Below are 14,894 nucleotides of genomic sequence, written 5' to 3'. Positions count from 1 at the left end.
ATAAGGGATTTATTTTATGTATATCTAAAGAATTCTTAAAACTCAATAGGAAGAAGAAAAGATGAAATAAAAGTGAGCAAAATATTTTAACAAGCACAACCTCAAAGAAGATACATAAATGGACCATAAGCACAAGGAAACATGCTAAAAGTGCCAGCCCTTAGCAAAACACAAACTGAAGCCACCGTTAGATACTACTACACACACATTAGAAGGACTAAGTGTTTTTCAAATGACTGACAATACCAAGTGTTGCTGAGATTGTGTAGCAATTGGTGCATTGTTGGAGAGGACTGCAAACGGTATAGACACTTTAAAGAGAAAACACTTTGTAAGTTACTTAAAAAGTTAATCACGAATTTAACATGCAACCCAGGAATCCCACTTCTACACATTTACCTATGATAAATAAAAACCATGTCCACACAAAGACTTGTACTTGAATATTCACAGAAGTTTTTATTCATAATAGTTCTAAACTTGAAACAATCTAAATGTCCATCAACTTATTGTATATCCATTCAATACAGAATACTACTCGGTAATAAATAGGAATGAACTACTGATACCCTCAACCATATGAATGAACCTCAAAAGCACTATGCTGAATAAGAAAAGCCACATACAAAAGACTACATACTGTCTGATTCCATTTATTTGAAATTCCAATAACCTGTAATGACAGAATGCATTCGGTAGTTTCAGAAGCTGAGGTGGGTGGAGAGACTTTTGGAGGTGATGGAAATTTTCTCTGTCTTGATATGGTGTTGGTTACATTGACTGTATGTAATTGTCAAAGCGACAAATTGTACACTTAGAATTTGAGTATTTTATTGTACGTAACATGAAAATAGAGCTGATTTTTTTTAAAAAAATCTTTACATAGAAGAGTTTTAATTTAATCCTTTTAATTTAATCCATTTAGCAGTTTCAAGATGGCGGTGGCTGCGGCAGTTGGCGCGGAGTAGCTGAGGTGGAAAAGGCGGCCACTGGGCCTCAGGCAGCCGGGACACTTGTGGACCTTCCTCTTGCCATCTCCTAAGGGAGGACCGCTGCTGGTGGCCAGTCGTGGGGGGTGACTGCCACTTTGCCCCCAGCAGGAGAGGCTGTCTCATTTACAGGCAACAGCTTTGAAGTGTGGAGCAGGAAAAGAACTGATTCTTAGCTGCAAAAGCGAGTCTCGAAACAGGGAAAACGGCGCCAGGGCTGCTGTGGATGCAGACAGGATCCCGGAGGCCGGGGCCGCGCTGAAGGCAGCCAGCTGCCCTATTCAGGATTCGAGGTTTCAGGCCGGCATTAAAGAAGATTCCTGGGAGCGCCCGAGCCGCGCCGCGACTGAACAGCACAAGGCGGCAGCGGCCGAGAACGGGGAAGGCGGAAAACCAGAGGCAGAGAGTGAGCGCCCGACCTGGCACAACCCTGTGAGTTACCCCTGGACCAGTCCTGTTTGGGGGGCTGATGCCCACCCGGCTCCCGCCTGCATCACTAGGCCACTTACCGCCCCAGGGCTGCCTCCATTGTCCCAGGTGCTGGCAGCTCCGCCCGGCTCGGCCGTCACTGAGCCTTCCCACTTGCTTGGCCTGATGCGGGGCTTTCCAGAGCCTGCGGGCCGGCCTCCCCTCCCACTCCCTACGCGGTTCTCTGGCGGGTTGGTGGCGTGGGGCATCCCCGGCCAGTGTTGGGAGGGCAAGGAAGTACAGGCGGGCTGACTGTCACTCCACCACACCCTGGACTCCGGCCCCCGGTAAACTTCCTGTTACTGGGAGGCAGATACCATCTCTGCGGCCACCAGTTCGGAAAAAAGCCTAACCAATTTCTGGTTGGGAATAGTGTGGTAGGAGAGTTCCCAGGTCCGCTTGAACCTGCCGGAGAGCTGGCTGCAGGCGGGCGCTAGACTCGGTTTATACCGGGGGGATACAAAGGTGAACAAGTCCTGAGAAAGATCTACACAGTGCTACAAAGGCACCCAGAGAGACCGGTCGTCTGTGCCTAGCAGAAACCTGGTAGACTTCCTGGGCGAGGCGGTGCCAAGCAGGGTCTTGAAGGCCCAGCTGATAGACGAGGGTTGCAGAAGACACGCCCCAGCCCAGCACAGTGCGCACAGAGTGCGGAGACGTGCGGGCAGGGAGGCGGAGACGTGCGGGCAGGGAGGCGGAGACTCGACAGAAACCACACACCCTGTGGGGTTGCCACTGCACGATCCAACAAACTGGGCCAGAGCACACGGAACAGGGAGAAGTCCTGCACAGGAAGTGAAAGCTCAACAGCGATCACACACCCTGTGTTATGCGATCCACCAGCCCAGCAGAGTCCAAGCTGACCATAAAGGTGGCTCCCCAGAGAAGCCCAAGACCCGAGGCAACCACACACACAAGGCACTAGAGGCCAACTGAGCAGCCACGGAGGTAGCCATACGAAATTGGCAACCACAGCAACATCCTAGTTAGTCATTAGTCTCAAACCGGTGGACTGTGAAACCCCCTGCCACAATGAATAAATATCAAAAAAAAAGATACCAGAAATACAAAAAATCAAGAAAGTACACCACCAAAAGTTAATAAATCTCAAACTCTAGATCCTATAGAACAAGAAGCCCTTGAAATGACTGACAAGGAATTTCGAGTGATAATTCTAAGGAAACTGAATGACATACAAGAAAACACAGCTAGACATCATGATGAAATGAGGGAAAGTATACAGGATCTGAAAGAGGAAATGTACAAAGAAATCAATGTCCTGAAAAAAAATGTAGCAGAACTTGCTGAACTGAAGAAGTTATTCAGCGAAATAAAAAACACAACAGAGAGTTTAACCAGCAGGCTTGTCGAAGTTGAAGAGAGAACCTCTGAACTTGAAGATGGGCTGTTTGAAATAACACAAGCAGACAAAAAGAAAGAAAAAAGAATCAAGGACATTGAAGAAAATCTGAGAGAGATATCAGACAACCTTAAGCGCTCAAATATCCGAGTCATGGGTATTCCAGAAGGGGAGGAAAATGGAGATTCCATTGAAAACATAGTCAACAAAATAGTGGCAGAAAACTTCCCAGGTATAGGAAAAGTCACAGATCTTCAGATCCAGGAAGCTCAACGATCCCCAAACGTATTCAACCCAAAAAGGCCTTCTCCAAGACATGTCATAGTCAAATTGGCAAAACTCAGAGACAAAGAGAGAATCTTAAAATCTGCAAGAGAGAAGTGTCAAATCACCTATAAGGGAGACCCAATCAGGCTAACATCAGACTTCTCATCACAAACCCTAAAAGCTAGAAAGGAATGGGATGATATATTCAAAATCCTAAAAGACAAAGATTGCCAGCCAAGAATACTCTACCCTGCAAGGCTATCCTTCCGAAATGAAGGGCAAATAGTATATTTCTCAGACAAACAAAAACTGCGGGAGTTCACTACCACACGACCACCCTTACAAGAAATTCTCAAGGGAGTACTGGGTTTGGTTCCTGAAAAATAACTACCACTGCCATAAAAACCCAAGAAAAATCAATACCCACTAGTATAATAAAAATGGCATTCATGAAGAGAAAACAAACAAACAAAAACGCTATCTACAGCCTAAGGAACCAACAAACACAGAAACCAAACAGTAAATCAGAAAGCAAGGAACAAAAGACACCTAAGACAACCAAACAACCAATAAAATGCTAGGAATAAATCAACACCTTTCAATAACAACTCTTAATGTAAAAGGCTTAAATTCCCCAATCAAAAGACACAGACTGGCTGACTGGATCAAAAAGGAGGACCCAACTATATGCTGCCTACAAGAGACCCACCTCACCCATAAAGATTCACACAGACTAAGAGTGAAAGGATGGAAAAAGATTTACCATGCAAACAGAAAAGAAAAACGAGTTGGAGTAGCTATTCTTATATCTGACAAAATAGACTTTAAACTAAAAACCATAAAAAGAGACAATGAGGGACACTACTTAATGATAAAAGGACTGATCCATCAAGAAGACATAACAATCATAAATATGTATGCACCCAATGTTGGAGTAGCCAGATTTATAAAACAAACTCTATTAGACCTAAAGAAGGAAATAGACACTAATACCATAATAGCAGGGGACCTGAACACCCCACTGTCAATATTAGACAGATCATCTAGGCAAAGAATCAGTAGAGAAACACAAGATCTAAACAAGACTCTAGACCAATTGGAATTGGCAGATATCTACAGAACATTCCACCCAACAACCTCAGAATATTCATTCTTCTCATCAGCACATGGAACATTCTCCAGGATAGATCACATATTAGGTCACAAATCAGGTCTCAATAAATTCAAAAAAATTGGAATTATCCCATGTATCTTCTCAGACCACAATGGATTAAAACTAGAAATTAATAACAAGCAAAACTCTGGAAACTATATAAACACATGGAAATTAAACAGCATTCTACTTAATGACATATGGGTCCAAGAAGAAATCAAGCAGGAAATCAAAAAATTTATTGAAACTAATGAAAACAATGATACATCATACCAAAACCTGTGGAATACTGCAAAAGCAGTATTGAGGGGAAAATTTATTGCATTAAACGCTCATTTCAGAAGAATGGAAAGATGGCAAGTGAACAACCTAACACTTCACCTTAAAGAACTAGAAAAACAAGAACAATCCAATCCTAAAGTTAGCAGACGGAAAGAAATCATTAAGATCAGAGCAGAACTGAATGAAATTGAAAACCAAAAAACAATTCAAAAGATCAACGAATCAAAAAGTTGGTTTTTTGAAAAGATAAATAAAATTGACAGACCATTAGCATGGCTAACAAAAAAAGAAAAGAGAAGACTCAAATAACAAAAATTAGAAATGAAAAAGGCGATATTACAACTGATTCATCTGAAATACAAGGAATCATTCGAGACTACTATAAACAACTATACGCCAACAAATTTGAAAATCTGGAGGAAATGGATAAATTTCTGGATACACACAAGCTCCCAAAACTGAACCGTGAAGACGTAGAAAATTTGAACAGACCAATAACAATAAAGGAGATTGAAGCTGTTATCAGAAGGCTCCCAACAAAGAAAAGCCCAGGACCAGATGGATTCACAGCAGAATTTTACCAAACATTCAAAGAGGAATTGACACCGATTCTTTACAAACTATTCCAAAAGACTGAAACGGACACAAATCTCCCAAACTCATTCTATGAAGCAAACATCATCCTGATACCAAAACCAGGTAAAGATATAACCAAAAAAGAAAACTACAGGCCGATATCCTTGATGAATATAGATGCAAAAAACCTCACTAAAATACTAGCAAACAGAATACAGCAACACATACGAAAAATTATCCATCACGATCAAGTGGGATTCATCCCAGGGATGCAAGGTTGGTTCAACATACGCAAATCAATAAATGTGATACACCATATTAATAAACTCAAACACAAGGACCATATGGATCATCTCTATAGATGCTGAAAAAACATTTGATAAAGTTCAGCACTCATTCATGACAAAGACCCTCTATAAGTTAGGTATAGAGGGAAAGTATCTCAACATAATTAAAGCCATATATGCCAAACCCACTGCCAATATCATCCTGAATGGGGAAAAGCTGAAAGCTTTTCCTTTAAGAACAGGAACTAGACAAGGATGCCCACTCTCACCACTCCTATTCAACATAGTGTTGGAAGTACTAGCCAGAGCAATCAGAGAAGAGAAGGAAATAAAGGGCATCCAGATTGGAAAAGATGATGTCAAACTGTCCCTGTTTGCAGATGACATGATCCTATATATCGAACAGCCTAAAACCTCTACAAAAAAACTGCTGGAATTGATAAATGATTTCAGCACAGTAGCAGGATACAAAATCAACACACAAAAATCAGTAGCATTTCTTTTCTCCAATAGTGAACATGCAGAAGGAGAAATCAAGAAAGCCTGCCCATTTACAATAGCCACCAAAAAAATAAAATACTTAGGAATTGAGTTAACCAAGGAGGTGAAAAATCTCTATAATGAGAACTACAAACCACTGCTGAGAGAAATTAGAGAGGATACAAGAAGATGGAAAGATATCCCATGCTCTTGGATTGGAAGAATCAACATAGTGAAAATGTCCATACCACCCAAAGTGATATACAAATTCAATGCAATCCCCATCAAAATTCCAAAGACATTTTTCTCAGAAATGGAAAAAACTATTCAGACATTTATATGGAACAATAAAAGACCACGCATAGCCAAAGCAATGCTGAGCAAAATAAATAAAGCTGGAGGCATAACAATACCTGACTTTAAGCTATACTACAAAGCTATAATAACCAAAACAGTATGGTACTGGCATAAAAACAGACACACTGACCAATGGAATAGAATAGAGAATCCAGAAATCAACCCACACACTTACTGTCAGCTGATCTTTGACAAAGGCACCAAGCCGATTCAGTGGCGAAGGGACTGCCTCTTCAGCAAATGGTGCTGGGATAACTGGATATCCATATGCAGGAGAATGAAACTAGATCCATACCTCTCACCATATACTAAAATCAACTCAAAATGGATTAAGGATTTAAATATACACACTGAAACATTAAAACTTCTTAAAGAAAACATAGGAGAAACACTTCAGGAAATAGGACTGGCAACAGACTTCATGAATACGACCCCAAAAGCACGGGCAACCAAAGGAAAAATAAACAAATAGGATTAGATCAAACTAAAAAGCTTCTGCACAGCAAAAGAAACAATTAACAGAGTTAAAAGACAACCAACAGAGTGGGAGAAAATATTTGCAAAATATACATCTGACAAAGGATTAATATCCAGAATATATAAGGAACTCAAACAACTTTACAAGAAGAAAACAAGCAACCCAATTAAAAAATGGGCAAAAGAGCTAAGTAGGCATTTCTCTAAGGAAGATATACAAATGGCCAACAGACACATGAAAACATGTTCAAGATCACTCAGCATCCGGGAAATGCAAATCAAAACCACATTGAGATACCATCTAACCCCAGTTAGGATGGCTAAAATCCAAAAGACTCTGAACAATAAATGCTGGCGAGGTTGCGGAGAAAAAGGAACTCTCATACATTGTTGGTGGGACTGCAAAAGGGTGTAGCCTCTATGGAAAATGGTATGGAGGTTCCTCAAACAATTGCAGATAGATCTACCATACGACCCAGCTATCCCACTGTTGGGAATATACCCAGAGGAATGGAAATCATCAAGTCGAAGGTATACCTGTTCCCCAATGTTCATCGCAGCACTCTTTACAATAGCCAAGAGTTGGAACCAGCCCAAATGTCCATCATCAGATGAGTGGATACGGAAAATGTGGTACATCTACACATTGGAATACTACTCAGCTATAAAAACGAATGAAATACTGCCATTTGCAACAACATGGATGGACCTTGAGAGAATTATATTAAGTGAAACAAGTCAGGCACAGAAAGAGAAATACCACATGTTCTCACTTATTGGTGGGAGCTAAAAATTAATATATAAATTCACACACACACACACACACACACACACACAAAACCCGGGGGGGGGGGGGGAAGAAGATATAACAACCACAATTACTTGAAGTTGATACAACAAGCAAACAGAAAGGACATTTTTGGGGGGGAGCAGGGGAGGGAGAAGGGAGGCAGGTTTTGGTGATGGGGAGCAATAATCAGCCACAATGTATATCGACAAAATAAAATTTAAAAAAGAAAAAAAAAAAAAGACGTTAAAAAAAAAAATTTAATCCATTTAATCCTTATGGTCCCTGTATAGATTAAACTACACCCATTACATAATTAGAGAACCAAGGCTTGACCTTTGTTATATGGCTACTAAATGGTAGAAACAGGGCAATTCCATTAATATGCTGCTTTTTCCTGCATAGGCATCTAAATCAAATGCTTAAATTAAGTTAATGCCACCTATATCTACTGAAATAAGGAGCCAAAAAAAAAATGACTAGTGATTCAGTTAAGATAAACCCTATCTCCAATGTCTTTCTTCCCCAATAAACCACATAGTTTTACCTTCTTTATCATTTAATATCATTTACATATAAACAAAAGTATATTTACGTATATAAATAGTGAGTTTCAGGAAATTGGTACAATATCCAAAAGCCTTCCAAATTTCTCTAGTTTTACTAAAAATATAATCTGTTCCAAGATTTCTTCTCTCTCTCTTTTTTTTCCAATTCTGTGTTACATAAATTAAAAAAAAAAATACAATTTGGCTTGGCATATTCTTTTCATATCAATCAGAAATATGATTTAATCATATCTGAAGTATTAAACAGGAAGGGGATAATTTTCCTTTCCTACAAATCTTGCTAAGTTTATTAAAGGATTATACAGGAATGTTTGAGCACAAAGGAACTAGAATTTGTTTATAACATGCTGTTGCTCTGTAGCTCGATAAACAGGCCAATAAAAGGTATTTTTTAGTTCTCCTAACATTTGCCACATAAACTCCATTTATTAGGATTACCTTTCTTGGAGTTAACCTGTCAACATAAGGTATTTACCTCGTCTTTGAAAAGCAGTTCCCGGGAAATTTAAGTTATACTGTTATCTGAAGTGTCAGAGCAAAGAACTTCAAAGAGAGACAGCTGCAGAGCACATCTTCACAGCTCCTTGCTCTCTGGAATGGAGTGTGCACATATATTTCTGACTTATCCAAGGACAAACCTAAACTTTACTTTTGGAATATTTAAATGTAATTTGTTCTGATAAAGGTGAAATGGGAGACTGTTAATCCAAGAGATAATTCCATTTAATGTGGCTATATGCTGACATGTTAAACTGCAACCCAAACCTATTTTAACAAACACAAGTACTTGTTAATCATATACTATTATATAGAAACCACATAAAACTGTGTTTAACAATGAGTACTTTTCATTTGGAGATAAATGCTGACATAAGTAGGGATAAAATGGTATGAGGTAGGAGGAAAAAATTAGGTAGGGGCATGGATAGGACAAAATTTGTCACTGGTTGATGCTTGTTTGCACTGGGGTGACAGCTACATGGTGCTTTGATACACTGTTACAGTACCTACTTTTGGGGTGTTCAAAATTTTCCATAATAAAAAAAAAGTGCTAACAGTGCTAATAGTAAAACCTTCATTTAAAAACCACCATTTATGCCCAAATGACAAAAGCAATCTATGATATAAAGCTCTTTGGTAAGTTAGTCATTGGAAACCAGACCACATTTTTCATTTGATGCAGTGTTTTATATACATAATGATTAGGTTCCTGAACCAATCTGAAAAAAAAAAGCCCTATCAATATTTATTTTACACTAACTAATTACTGGGCATTAACTCACTTATGGATTTAAAAATCTTCTGTGGGCTGTCCTAGGTACCTAACATTGCCATATAATGTTCTTTCCATTCAGTAATATGTTCCACAGAACTGAGAAAATAATTTAGCTGCACCGGATACATGTTTTTCAAACTATCAGTCATCACACTGACTCTGTGGACATATAAGATGTCATCCAATTCAGTATAATCTTGGAGCGAAGGGGACAGTATTAAGAATTGCAATGAGACAATAGGCATAAGCTGAGACTGTCCCAAGAAAACCATAGATAGTTGCCATATCTATCAGACTAATACTTACATGTTTTTATGCTGAAAGAGCTTATGTGTCATAGAAACTAAACTATTTTTCTAGTTCCACAACATTACTACTTTACAAATAAAAACTAAGAACTCTAAAATTATAAATTGATCATTTAAACCACAAATTATAAAATACTACAGATTTTTCCTTCTCTTACTATAAGTATTTACAGATTATATGTGGTGGCTAAAATAATACTACAGGTTTTGAATGATATCCCGCATTTTAGTCAAATTAAAAATGATTTATACCACAGTCAAATTTCATGTCTTTTTTACTTTTAAGTAATGAACCGTCTCATTCAATGCTTGCTTGGAAGAATGTCAGTTCTAGCAAAATCAGAAAAATAAAATTAAATTATCTCTTCTTCACTTAGTACTCAGAGTATTTCACCTCACTCTTCAGTTTGGTACAGTTCCTTTTCAAGCAAGGTCTTGAGAGCCTAGGCAGTTTCCACACTGGGAATCTGTCATCTCTACGTATACCCACACCACCATAGCTGGAGGAACAAGAAGGTGGGCACACTGGCTCCTCAGAGTCCAGGAAGTGACTCTGACGACTTCCAATCTCACTTCATTGTCCGGAACAGTCATATGGCACCATCTATCTGCTCAGGGCGAGGGGAAGGAGCTAAGCAATCCACTCTTTCTTTGTATGCAGGAGGAGAAAAGTGGAATGGGATTTGGTGAACAGAAGCAACTCTTTCAGAAAGACAAGAGAGGTTTGCAACCAAACAAGTAGCTATTTTGATACTTCATGTACTCAAAGTGATACAGTCACATCTGTGAGACTGTTACGTACACTGCCCTCCAACGTGGCACGATAATGTCTGAAATACCATAAGTGATATAAATGATTTTCATAGAAAAAGCTTATCACCAATGTCTTCAAGAGCTCATTCTGAGAGCAGGATTCATAAAATTGTTCTTAAAAAAAGGCTCAAGTTATTATTTCATCGCTCTTTCTGGTATTCTCCAGGGAGAAGGACAAATAGCCCATCACAGCCCTCTCTGGGGGGCAAAAAAAAAAAAAAAGCAATTCTTTACATTTTGAGGACCAGTAGCAGTCAGCCAGTCTTCTCTTCCTTGGGTTAAACATTTCAGTCACTTAAGTTCTGTTCTTCATAAATCTGTTCTGAGGGCAAACCAGGCTTTGTAGTCGATGATTCACTGTATTAACTATATTCATTTAAAATAATAGGGGACTAATGTGGGAGAAAGTGTATTCAAACATCTGAAGGTATGATTATTTAAGAAAATTTTGGATAATGACTTCAAATTAAAGACAACTACTTCCAATACATTTAGTAGCAATGTGAGTTATCATAAAGAGTGCTAATTAAAAGACTCAGTCTCCTACTTACGCGTAACAGATTGTGAACTAACCATCTTTGGATCTCTAATTATGAAATTTTCTATGATATTTATAACGTAACACAGGCAAGACACTTAAATTCTTTTCTAGTCTTATACTCTCCTTAATAATGAAAATCATATTATCTTTTCTGCAATGCATTAGAAAAAGACTGTATCTAGAGGAAAAAACTGAACCAATGAAGTAGAGCTTGAATTTAAAGTTAGATTTCTTCTTCAAACTATCTTTTCTTTTATTTTAAGGGCTGCATAATTGGCAATCTGAACAACTCTAAATACCTATGTCCCACAGCTTCTTCAGAAGAAAGTAGCCTCAGGCAGTTCTTTTTACATTAGCCAAGTCTTACACCACATGACCTTGGCCTAAAGAACAGGAATTAGTGCTCAAGGCAAAGAAGACTATGTGTTCAGATATTAATGTAATTTATTATCCAAGTTGGGATAATTTTGAGGGTAAAATAGGTACCTATTACTAATTTCACCTGGAAAATAGGCATATACTTTGACCTTTTCAGTTGACTATTCAGTGTTGAAGCTGTCCTCAGTGGGCTCCAACCAGCTTTAAAAGAATTTAGCAAGAGATTGCCTGTAAGGGGTAATCTGTGTACGATTATAACATGCTGACTCAACCAGTTCTTCTTTCCTGGAGAGAACACTTAAGTGATGCCCCAAAAGAGAAGCAGGGGCAATTTCTGGGGTGCTCACTGTTGGCATGAGCTTACCAGAGCTGTTGGGTTCCAGAAGACTTGCTAGTCCCAAAGAAAGATGGTCTTCTGTTTCTCCATGAGGCTGCCATACCTTTAACCTTAGGAGCAGGGAGTAGCTTCCTGAGATATCTGACTTCTTGAGTTATTGTTGTTGTGAACTCCCCTCCTAATATAACCTGAAAGAATCTCCTCCCTGCAAAGTTAATACATAGGGCAGACGAACACTATCATCGGAATTTCAGTGCTGTGGAAGGGAGTAGGAATTATGGGATAATAGAGGTGAACAAGCAGGTCACCGTTACATTTGGGTTAAAGATTTGGCTTCCAAAGAAGTTGGAAAGCAAGAATGTATTACTAATAAATTTACATGCCCATGTAACTGTATTTATTTGAATATTGTGCATTTAAAAAAAAATTCCTATGACCAGAGCAAGTAATATAAAGGCTGTTCAGACTAACCAACAGTTCCACAATGTCTTGAAAATAGGACACCAAGTGAAAATAAATTGAGAGGTTAAAAGAATTGTAAAGTATAAAATATAAGAAAAAGGAATTCTTCTGAAATTTTTGTAAATAGTCAAAAAATGTGCTTAAATGCTGGACTGAAGATTGTCAAGATAGAAACTATTAAAACAAAGATTTGATCTACTGCCACCTAGTGGAAATTTAATTTATATTTATTTATTAGCTGCTGGCAAAAAAAAAAAAAAAGCAAAAACAAAAACATAAAATAACAGTTTAATATTCAAACTCCTGGGGATCTAAGCAATTATCTACTCCAGTGACTTCACTCTCTTGGAGCTCTGAGGCTGTCATCAAATCATCTTGGGCACCACCTGACATGCAGAAGGAGTGAAAAGACAAGGTTCTGAGGTTTCACCCCTAATCAAATCAGGACAGTTGCATTTTTATCGGTTTTATGTTTTGGGCTTCTGAGTCTGTTTCATTTGAAGAAAGGATTCTACTTTTAAAAAGGAAAAATATGTTGGAATACTCCATCTAGTCTTATGTCCATCATCACATAAATGAGTGAACCAATAAACATTGGTTTTCCAATGTCACACAAATGGCTAGTGGCACAGCTAGCAGAAGAACTGGGATGTTCTGATTCCTACTCTCATTGAAATAATTTGGGGGCAACAAATAGATTGCAAGTTCAACGTTCTTTGTTATAGCACAAAGAGATTATTTCATTTAGAAATAGATTATTTTCTTGATCATTATTTAAAATAACTTGACCCTACTATCTCTGTTGAACCATTAGAAACCTGAGAGAGAACAGAATCCCAAAATAAATAGATGAAAATTAGATCATGGTCCTAAATTGTCACTATATTATGTCAAACACATATTTAGAGTTAATCTAGATCTCCCCCAAAGTAGTGAAAAAGTAGCTTGCAAAGAGTATTTTCTCTCTTCTCCCGTAGATGTATTTAGTTTTGCAGGTGAAAGAGGCAAGAGGAAATAAGTTTATGGGAGGTGGTCTTTATTGGTTTTTTTTTTCTATTTGTTCATAATGGGTAAAAGTTGGTCATTTTTGAGTGCTGGGAGGAAAGAGCTGGTTGAAAGGGAGATAACGATAAAGGAGAAAGAAGGATCATTAATGGAACAAGAGAAGATACCATTCCCCAGAAGCAAAACAGGACGTCCACATCTATGACAACATTGTCACTTTGCTATTTCTCACTTGAATTTATCACAAAACAAGTACTTTTTATCAAATGACATTGAGGGATTTATATTTACCTCTACATCTATCCTATATCATCTCATGTAATTTGTAAATTTGTCATTTTAAAAAAATCGGGTTTTTTCCTATATCTACCTTACAAATTCCTTCTTCCTTTATTTTTAATCCAAATGTACATCCCTCATATGATATCACATGATATTGTCTCTTTTAGTGTTTAAAAGCATGATATAAAATTGTTTACAGAGTAAAACTTTAATATTATTCAAAAGATATGTGTATTTTTGAATAGTTTGTTTAAGCACTCTAATTTCTATAAAGATAATAGAGATTTTAATTTTCCTCTATATAACTTTGAATTTTTCAAATATATAACAGAAAAATTTACTTTTATAATCATTTTTTTTAAAAAAATTAAATTAAAAACCAAAAAAAGGAATTAAAAAGGGAATTAAACAATGATTTTAAGTCTATTTCAAACTCAAAATGTTTCCGATTTTATGATATGATTGTTCTTATTTTGAATATGTACGCCTTAGTATATAAATTGCTGATTATTTCTTTTATTCTCATAAGTCGTTAAAATTTAAAATATTCATGAACTTTATAAAGAGCCAAATAATAAAAGAAGATGCTCCCACAGAAGAAAAATCATTTGAAAATCTCCAGGATGCATTTAAAAAGATGAATTATATATGTTGATAGAAAATGACATTAATCTGTTTTTCTCAGTGCATGAGAAAAAGAAATTTTTTTTCTAAGACAAATAGGGTAATATTTTTCATGTACATTTACACATTAGCTGGAACACAGAAAGATGTCAAGACTGCAAAATATTTGATTTTCTGAGATGCTTCACTAAATTGAAACATTAAAATAACAGGCAAGTGGCACCATCAACTTCTGGAGGCACTAAGATGTCAGGTAAGCTACTGAGTGGGAGAAAGTAGAATACACTCAGTAGAAATTCATGGTATAAAGTCAGCCTACATTGTGAAGGCTTAATAAGAACAGGCTGGGTTTTAAATGAAACCTTCCTTTTGTCAAAGCAATTTGTATGAGAGCAAAATATCATCTGCGTAACTTAATAAATACATATTGTTACCCTGTAAAGGACCTCTAGAACATAAGCTTCATGAGAGCATGGGACTTTGTCTATTTGCTTTATTGCTGTGTCCTTGGTGCTTACAGCAGGGGGCACATAGATTGTGCTCAGCCAATATTTGTTGAATGAATTAACTTCCTGGACTCCTTCCTGCTGTTAGTCTAGACCAGAGTACTAGTGATATCTGATGCTCAAATGGGTGAATTTACATCAACAATTACTCATTGTCTAACACATATCATCAAAGTTATCTATTACTGTAGGGACCATATTTTCAAAATCAAAACTCACGTTGCACAATCTGCAAAGCACAAATACTCTCATGAAGACAACAAATCAAATATTTGGACATATAATTTTAACACAAAATTCAGGAATTAAC

This window comes from Cynocephalus volans, chromosome 1, assembly GCF_027409185.1.
Source record: "Cynocephalus volans isolate mCynVol1 chromosome 1, mCynVol1.pri, whole genome shotgun sequence".
Taxonomy (NCBI): Eukaryota; Metazoa; Chordata; class Mammalia; order Dermoptera; family Cynocephalidae; genus Cynocephalus; species Cynocephalus volans.
The sequence above is the reverse complement of the archived record's forward strand: the minus strand, read 5'-3'. Positions refer to the sequence as shown.